Genomic DNA, 9,960 nt, shown 5'->3' on the forward strand with positions numbered 1-9,960 from the left:
AGAAATTAACTGTCATTTTAAACTTCTAATCAAAGTTTGTGCTTCTAAAATCAATGACAGCTTTAACTTTATTAATTGTGGAAAGACCATGGTATAAGCGGGGCAATCCATGGCTAGGTGATGATTTGAACGAGTGGTTCTTCTCCTCCACATCATGCACTAAAATCGTTCAATGCACATCTAGCCGTGGATTACCCCTTACATATCATCTGAGAGAGACAGCTAATTCTGTATGTAAACAGATATACTTACCAATCACGACCTCTCCGAGTTGGAGAGCGGAGAGTGAAGTCTTTCCATTGACTCCCCTCCAATTGAGATTCTTTGCCAGGGAGTTAGCAATCACCCTCTTCAGTATGCGCCAGGTGCAGTCGAGCACATCCGCCCTGTCAATAAGCGCCAACCAGTTTACCCGAAACCGATGATTTTTAAAACAATAATATAATATAAAATAATATAAAATATATATAATTAATAAGCATGTATTGCCTTGTCAACTGTGTCAGTGCTTCTCACTGCTCCTGCAGGTACCCTGCCCTGTGTGCTTTCCATGTTTTGCTCCTCTACCAAAGATTAGGTCATAACTGTTCCCTCATATCAAAGTGGTGTTCAGTGTTGTGCTTTGAGTACGAGTGTGTCACCTTGAGAAAACAAACAATCTCAGTAGCTGTGTAATTGTGCAAGTAGTTGTTAACAAAAAAAGAAAAAAACTCTCACCAGTTTTTGCTTGTAATCTGGGCTCTGTTGCATCCTTCGCTCCAGACTATGCAGTTGAGGAAGATCTTGCAGGGCAGTAAATCTTCATCAGTATCCAAAGACTGCACCTGGAACACCTGTACTTGAAGCAAGCTCAGTGGTTTGTTGGTCCAGCACCATCTCTAATTTAGTCAACGCCTCCCTCAGCATGGCTATGGTAAAGAAGTTAACAATATTTACAAATGATACACACTACAAAACTGTACAACTCCATCCTCAGTCTTATTCCTAACCTACACAAATTCCAGTAAGATGGCTGAGTGGAAATCACGGTTAATTAATACTTACAAAAGAAAGTCAATCAGAAAGCAGGAGAATACTTGGTACAGCCGGTACTGAAAAAAAAAACTGATCGTATCATTCTTTTTAAAATTTTAGTATCAACTTGGTACAGATACTTTTGACATCACAACTTACCAATTACAACATCCTTGAATTTTCCCATTCATTTGTAACAGATAGCTGCACAGTGCCAGGGGTGGCTGTGGATCAGGTGGTAGAGCGGGTTGTCCACTAATCGTAGGGTTGGCGGTTCCCAGCCAGCATGACTCCACATGCCAAAGTGTCCTTGGGCAAGACACTGAACCCCAAGTTGCTCCCGATGGCAAGTTAGCGCCTTGCATGGCAGCTCTGCTATCACTGGTGTGCGAATGGGTGAATGAGACACAGTGTAAAGCGCTATATAAGTGCGCCATTTACCATTTTACCATTTAGTGACGCAGAAGCGGAGTCCATTCCATTCCGTGGTGTTTTAATTAACGGAAGTAGAAAAAGAGATGAAGAGAAGGGTGGGGTCTTAGGAAGCAATAAAAAGAACAGGTGACTAGGTGAGAGAAAGCGGGACGCGGAAATGAGAGCCAGGTGGGAATGGCGGAACTGATGGTGTGTGTTTGCCAAGGACCATGCTAATGCTCTTACTGTGGATTATAACCTTGTGGATATTGATTCAGGAGGCTGGCGAACACTTCGGGAATATTCTGCCAAGGTGAATAAACTAGCGAGCAGAGTTTTGAGGGTTCGGAGGCACATCACGGGTTTGAGATCCTTTCTTTAATACTTTTGTGGAGAACCAGTATGTTTAAATCGTTGGATGTTACTGTCTGTAAAGAACTCCGAGTGTTAAGCGGAATCTGACTGCTCTTTCCCATGCTTTCGGGTTCACGAACTCCCGTACGCCTAAATCACCGCCATTGAAGTGCAGCTTCAAAGTGAACAACTTTTTTGTTTTGGTTAAGAATTATTTTGGGGTTAAATGTTTTTTTTCTGCCTTTTGTGTGTGAAAATTTTCTTTTATGAATAGAGCCTTGTTTCCTTATGGGTGCGTTTATTAATCCCACGTAGGGGAACTTTTTGGTTTTCATTATTTCAGTTTCTATGACTGAAACGATCTGTATTTTCTTATGTTTACTGCATAAATAATAATAAACTTATTTTGTAAGAATTGAGTAGCCTTATTCTGAGTGATGTCCAAATTATAAGTTATGAGTGACGGTTAATTTGAACTGTCTGGCGTCCAAACCCCATAAGGTACCACGCTACAGAGTGGCGCCCAAATGGGGACCGAACCGTAAGATTAGAAAGTTTAGTTGGGGTACTGAAATTAACAGACTTGGACATTTGCGTTATTGATGGACTTGACCATTGTTAATTATTGTGAAATACAGTGTGTACATATATTTTCAGTTTTTCTGGTTGGTGTTTACATGAAATGTATGGTTATTGAGAACATTCAGGAGTCTGTGTAACTACTTGCTGCTCTGTATTGTTTCTCTTATTCCCTGGCCATGTCTACCCCTACCCCTCGAATCAAGCACATCATTACTCTTGTCTTCTTGATGAAGGAAAGAGCCAGGCTTCCACATTCAGTGGAAAAGCAGAGACTGCCTGTGATTTTGCAAGCAGCTGTTATCTGCCTTGCTACAAAAGGCTCAATGGAAGGGAAACCGCTCCCAGCCTTTTTCGGGCGTAGACCTCTCGCTGATAGGTGAACTTGGTGACCAGTACTTTACGGAAAATTTTCCAGTCACGCACAGAGTCTTGTTGAGCAATGAAAGAGCCAGGCTTCCACTTTCTGGGGAAAACCAGAGACCCCCTTTCATTTGGTAAGCAAATGTTATGTGCTTTGCTACAAAAGCACAAAAGAAGGAAATCTGCTCTGTCCGAGGTCTCGCTTTCCGGCTGTTCCTAGAGGACCTGATCCTACAGTGATGACAACCGGTCAGGTAATAAAGCAAAGTTCAAAACTCCTAGCTTGTTTCTACCCGGTCTCAAACCAGGGACCTTTTGCATGTGAGGCCACTACACTACAGAAACCACGGTAGGTGGGTGCTTTGGCTGTTGCCTATGGTCTTCGGATGCGAAGAGCACACCCTTAAACTTTTGTTCACCAGATCTGAATTGCCCAGTGTGGCATTGGTGGTATAGTGGTGAGCATAGCTCCCGTCCAAGCAGTTGACCTGGGATTGATTCCTGGCCAATGCATGGATTGGAGCTTCTCGCAGTACTTTATGGTAGTTGGCACAAAAGGAAGGAATCACCTACCTGAAAATAAATTGGTCAACAGAATGTGCCATAGGCTTCTCAGCAGGCCTCCTATGTCTCTTTCTGCTTCCCATGTGTGTTCTTAGTGCTTCTTTGCTGTTTGTAAACACATCATTATCCATCAGGGCACGCTTGCCCCGTGAACAGGGGCGGAAACGTGAGAACATGAGGGCTCTCCGTGTCTGTCTTTTGTTAGCGACAAGCTAGCATGCAAACTGTGATGAGAGGTGTACATTTTCCGCGATCAGCCATCTATATAGTCAATGTTTTATATTTAATATGCAAATATGTCTATATGCTGATTGGTCTTATGCAGCGTTGTCCAATCTTCAGCTTTTCGTTCCAATCTAGCAGGAGCCACACCTGATTCCAATTGTTGTTTAGTTTTTGGTCCTGCCAGCGATGTGATTTTTTGTTTTTCGGGTGCGAGCGCACCATATACCGAGGCACCGAGGTAGAGGGCCTCGAACGGGCCCGGGATTCAAAACATCGCGGCCTGTCTGGCCGACGATCAAAGTCATGATAGTGAGTAGGGCCCGTGCTCTAACCGCCTCCGTATTTGACCATCTCCGCGTAGGAGAGCACTCTTTCCCCCGGTGCACGGTGCTCTATGTCGCGGTGGGAACGGGGCGTGGGCCGAGCCATGCTCTGGACGGCACGTTTGCGTCCGTGTCTGACCATAGTCCAACCGTCTCTCTCTGGCCAAGCCATGGTTTAAGTGTCTTATTCTTTCTAATATATATGTGTACGTGTGTTGGTAGACTTGTTGTGGATCTAAATTGATCAAATTGGACCTTTTTTCTATGTTTTAGGTGTGAGAGGACTCTTGGGGAGATTGGAACCAGATAAGTAGACTTATTTATTATTTTTTAATGTTTTTTTGTGTTCTCAGGTAAGTAGGATCTTAATTAGTATCGTGTACTTTTTCAGGGAAGTAATTGTGCAATTATGTATTATATACAGTATTATCAATTGTATTTTGAGGAATTTTTATTTCAGGTCAATAGGGATTAATTTGTATTATGTGCTTTTTAATTTTCAGGGAAGTAGGGCTTAATTTGTATTAGATCTCTGTTATTCTCCCGGTTAATAGGGCTTAATTTGTATTATATGCTTTGTCATCAATTGTATTTTGAGGAATTTTTATTCTGAATCAGTGGAATCACTTTCCTTGAATTCTGGAGTAAGGATAAATTAACAAGCCGTTGCGCAACGTTTCGGTTCTCCTGGAACCTTCTTCAGGCAGGCTTGTTATTATTTGAAATCAATTAACCGAAAAGATTGAGGATCCAAAGAATATGAGTATTGTTTAAAGGCTTTCTCTCAAAGAGCTGGAAGCAGATTTACTGAAATAGATTGAGCATTAAAAGAGTATGAGTATTGTTTAAAGGCTTTCTCTCAAAGAGCTGGAAGCAGATTTACTGAAATAGATTGAGCATTAAAAGAGTATGAGTAGTGTTTAAAGGCTTTCTCTCGAAGAGCTGTGAGTGAGCTTTTGCCTCCGCAACTGTCCCTTTTTATAGTATAGGGGGCGGGACTCTGTTTGAATTGGCCAATAGGAGGCTCTCCCATGTTTTTGTGGTTTTTGAAAGATAACAGCCCTGGGCCAATCAGAAAATTAGCTGTTTTATGTAGTGGGGCTTTTTGCATTGTTTTATTTAGATTTTAAACTAATAGTATTATTTATTAAATTACTGTTTCCCACTTGTGTACTGTGGGTTTTCCCATTATTTATTTATTTCTCCATTTAGGTTTCAATTGTTTTAATCTCTTTTTAAATTATTTTTTCTTTTTCTTTCAAGGGATTCTGGGGTGGCATAGGTATGCCTTTGCCCGTGTTTGTCCTTATTGGGAGTTGTAATTAATCAAATAATGATTCTTATAAACAGGCCGACCAGAACGAAAAAGAACAGTAGAGCGAATTGCAAACATGAGGCACGGGCTGATTAGGGTTGGGGTTATGGTTAGCGTTTAGGGTTTAGGGTTAGGGTTAGGGCTTTAGGGTTAGGGTTAGGGCTTTAGGGTTAGTGTTAGGGGTCAGGGTAGACGCTAACCTGTATGCACTGGCCATCTTATGTCGCTCACTCCACTGGGTTTCACCCCCATGTCAGCCAGTCCATTCCCACCATTCTTTTTCTCTTTTGTTTTTTTCTCCAGGAACTATACCGGCACAGGTTGACCTACTGAACGGTGACCCGGAAAGAGTTCCATTGGACTCAGTGAGTATATTTTTAGGGTCATGTCGTGTCTGCATGCCGTGTGTCTTTTTTCTTGTGCCTCCCGGTGGGATTGTTGAGCCTGTCAGGCTGTAGTGGAGTGACACGGATTCCCCTTCGTGCGTCAGAACTGTCCCGTTCGCGGTCCCTGATAGGGATAGGGTCTTTTTCCTGTCTGGTACAGGAGTTTGGATGGACGCTGGGAGCGTGTCGTAACCTCCCATGTGGGTTTTCCCATTATTTATTTATTTATTTATTTCTCCATTTAGGTTTCAATTGTTTTAATCTCTTTTTTAATTCTTTTTTCTTTTTCTTTCAAGGGATTCTGGGGTGGCATAGGTATGCCTTTGCCCGTGTTTGTCCTTATTGGGAGTTGTAATTAATCAAATAATGATTCTTATGAACAGGCCGACCAGAAGGGAAAATAACAGTAGAGCGAATTGCAAACATGAGGCACGGGCTGATTAGGGTTAGGGTTAAGGTTAGAGTTAGGGGGTTAGGGTTAGGGTTAAGGTTAGAGTTAGGGCTTTAGGGTTTTTTGGGTTAGGGTTAGGGTTAGGTTTTTGTAGGCAGTACGTGGGGTAAGTTTCCAGTAAGCACCTCTGCAGAAAATGCTTGGCGTATTTGGTTATTTTTATTAATGTACTCAATTTTACTGAAAATTGGAAACAAAATCAGTGCTCACTGATATCCAAGCAACTTCATAAATCTTTTGTAAATATTTCTTTTAATCTTTGATTTAGTTGCCAATAAGTGGCTCTGCTGTCGGGGACAAGAGTTCAGGAGAAGGTGCACTCTGTCCAGGTCCGACTGAGACTGAAAATTGAAACTCTACCTAAAGCAAGCTGAAAAGATTTTCAGAACTAAGATATTTGGCATAGATCAAATGGGCTGATTAGATTTGTACTATTTTTTGTGATGTGTATATGAAGAATAAAATACAGAATTGATATGAAAGATAAATATATCAGTTTACTATTTTACAATATTGTGTAATCTCTAGATAAAGGTGATTACTGCACTTCCCTGTTTATTGTTTTATCAAAGGCTTGACACAGTGGATCATGAAATATTGCTGCAGAGATTAAATAATGCTGGTCTATTAAATCATTTAAAAATTACTGAAGTAATCTCAGAGAGGCTATTCGGGTTAAATAAAGGTTAAATAAATAAATAAAGAAATAAAATGGCTCTTTCCACAGGTGATGGCTAATTCCCTGCTTTTCTTGTAATACTTGATTTAATCTCCCATCCCTTCAGTTCTCTCATCTTCGTGTAATGTACTTCTCTAATCAAATATCATTTGTTGGAATACCCCCTCTCATAAAGGGGTCTTCTACTCTCATGTTTAGTTAATCTGTCAAAGAGTTCTAGTCTGTTGTCTGCAAAAATACAACAAAATACAACAAAGATTCCTTCTTCTCCCTTCCTGAATTCCTCTCTTAATATCCTTCTGGTGAATGAAAAAACCAAATCCTTTAGTCTAGGACTATTTGTGATGTACATTAATCTAACATGTTAATATCCCGTCTGTGCTAACGAGTGATAATCCCAATAATACAGAACTAAAATAGAGTAAATGAGGTTGAGATCTAGACATGTATTTACAGTTCTCTAGTCTCTTTTATCCCACTCATTTTTATTCAAAACATCCTACTGAATTTGTTTTTACTGTCTACAACAATAGTGTTTAGTTTAAAGGGTAGACGTGCATGCACCCCTTTGTCCCTTATTAACTTACAACTGTACCACACTCAAAATATCACTCAGACCCTTCATACATGACATTTAAACTGTTCACTTTCTGTAAATATCTCTAATCAGGAGTAATGCGCATGTGTATTTAACTAGTCTAACAAAATTTATCTACTATGAGCTTGGTTTCAATTTAATACAAATTTGTTTCCTTCACTGAGCGCAAAGAGACTGTAACTGAACTAAACTAACAAACATGTCACTGCAGTGAGACCCACATCAGCACAACAACAGGTCACATCAGCAGCAAAAGAAACCACCACGTAACATGCAACACTGTCCAATCCAGACACATGTAATCCATGCAAATCCTAATTCAACATTAACTATTCATCTTATTCTAATGTGAAGGACTCAACACATCTGTAATAGACAGAAAATGTGTTACAAAAAGTTTGAAAATAAGTGTAGACTAATATTACCATCAAATCTTACTAATTATTCATCACTGGACATAGGCACTGTTTAAAGAGGAATATACAGCAAATTATTCATCACTGTGCAACACGAATACCTCACGCCAAAAGAACTCACACTTACACTGCTCAACTTAGAAAAACAGCAGTTACATTATTATTATTGTTTATTTATTTTTTGCTTTGAGTTCATTGCAATCGTGACGAGTGACCAGTTGCCATGGAAACATCAGGGCACGTAAAGATTTATAGACACATACAGGAATCAAAGATACACAAATTAGTTATGGTTATTCCAGCTCTTTTCAGTGAGTCAGTTCATTCGGCTCAGCAATAAACTCCCAAACGACTCTTCATTCAGTACGACTAATGGCTTTTATAATTCAGCCAAATTTAGCAATATTTGGACCCATGATTAGTATGTGTGCACATATATCACTTAACTTGTTCAGTGTAGGCTAATTATACTAACCTTTAATTGTACATCATTTTGGATTATGTTTCGCATAAAACCTTAAATAATATAAAAACAGACATTATTACCCATGTGTATTAAGTGTTTTATTTAGCTTGATCTATCCAAATCTCAAACCATTCCAAACAAACCACACTCACTGCACTGCTGGACTACAGGTCTAATACGGCTGTGAAGGTTGTCGGTACTCTCTAAAATAAATGTTCAGGCTCAACAAAACATTAACGCAACAGTTTGCAAAACATCAATCATTTTGAGTTATGACAACTTTAAATTCATTTCAACCAACGAACTGCACCGAGTTAGAGAAATTACCTTTTCCTCTACGATCAAATGTATTTTCAATTAAAACTTATTTAATAATTTGTATAATAAACAAGTTTTTAACCGCTTTCGCCCCGACACTAGCGTTCATTCCGCCGACGGAATGGAAAACGACTTTCTGTGTGTGCAGTTTCATGACTGTGTGCTTAACTGCTAGTGAGCAGGGGGATGGGAAAGGGGCGGGGTTTGAGCTCCCTGCTGGGCAAACGATTCACACCTCTCCATGAAAAACATTGAGAAAGAGATAAATCAGAGATCAGGAGTAAAGCTTTTTTGACAGTAAAACACCGTATACAACTGCCACAATAAAATTAACATTTAAACCAAAGATCGGTCTTGTGTAAACGTTTACTACCTTACATTTCCTACATAGACGAAAACCCAGTTCACTCGCGGTTTTATAAATCATGCACATTTCCATCGGTATAAAGTCCATCAGCTTTATTGAATAAAACAAATGCAAAGTTCCATATTTAGTCACAAATGTCCTCTTCAAAATGCATTAAGTGTTTTGATATCCATCTCCTCTGGAATTTAGTAATTAGCCATAAACGGAACTGAGACACATTCTAAAAGCAGCTAATCTGCTTTGGCTATGCTGAACAACCCGCCTCCTAAATTATAATTGGCAGTCTAACTTGATTGACACCCACTTGGACCAATTGTAGATACTTCTAGCTTTCAAACAAGCCCAAACTCGACATGACAGAGGCTGAGAAAATCAAACGGAGATGTTTGGTGCCATTTGGAGAGGCTGTTTTGTACCTTTAACAAAAAATAAATAAATAAAAATTAATGTTTGCTATTTCTAGAAGTCTGCAATTTTTAACGGCTTTGTGCCATTTAGAGAGGTTTTATTTTTTTTAGAGGTTTTGTGTCATTTGGAGACGTTTGGTGCCATGGTCCTGCATGATCATCCCATGTGTTGACTCTTTCCCGTCATTTAACACTAATCAGTATTAAAAATATTAACATGGATATCCGAGTCTGATAACAAAATTTACTTCTACTTACAGTTAAAAAAGCACTGAAAATAAAGTGTTAGTAACGAGGCCGCGTTGCTGGTCACGCGCGGTGTAGACGCGCTGATACAGAGTGTAGCGTGAGTAAGATCTGTAATGTCTAATTCAAACATTATGATCAAAAGTAAAATAATGTCTAAAGACACCGAGATACAGAAACCACAAGGTGCAGTGAAAGTGAGATTTTATTATTCATTTAGGACTGGAGTTTAATTCTGTGCTTTTTGTGCATCCATAAAAAAATAATGCTATCTATCTAACTATTTATAAATGTTTATACACACACACACACACACACACATATATATATATATATATATATATATATATATATATATATATATATATATATATATATTATGTGTGTGTGTGTGTGTGTGTGTGTGTGTGTGTGTGTGTGTGTGTGTGTGTGTGTGTATTGGGTTCTTTTCTGTTTTGGACAAACATCTGTGTAA

General features: G+C 39.4%; 1 long non-coding RNA gene across 1 annotated transcript; it reads right to left on the minus strand.

Moving 5' to 3' along the window:
* Positions 1–369: 369 nt before the first annotated feature.
* On the minus strand, positions 370–9,738 carry LOC128634173 (uncharacterized). Its single transcript, XR_008397430.1, has 3 exons — positions 1,045–9,738; positions 718–833; positions 370–386 (listed from the first exon to the last, which is right to left on the minus strand). It is a non-coding gene; the product is annotated as an uncharacterized LOC128634173 (long non-coding RNA).
* Between the last annotated feature and the right edge of the window lie 222 nt (positions 9,739–9,960).

The sequence above is a fragment of the Ictalurus punctatus genome, chromosome 12 (assembly GCF_001660625.3).
Source record: "Ictalurus punctatus breed USDA103 chromosome 12, Coco_2.0, whole genome shotgun sequence".
Lineage (NCBI taxonomy): Eukaryota > Metazoa > Chordata > Actinopteri > Siluriformes > Ictaluridae > Ictalurus > Ictalurus punctatus.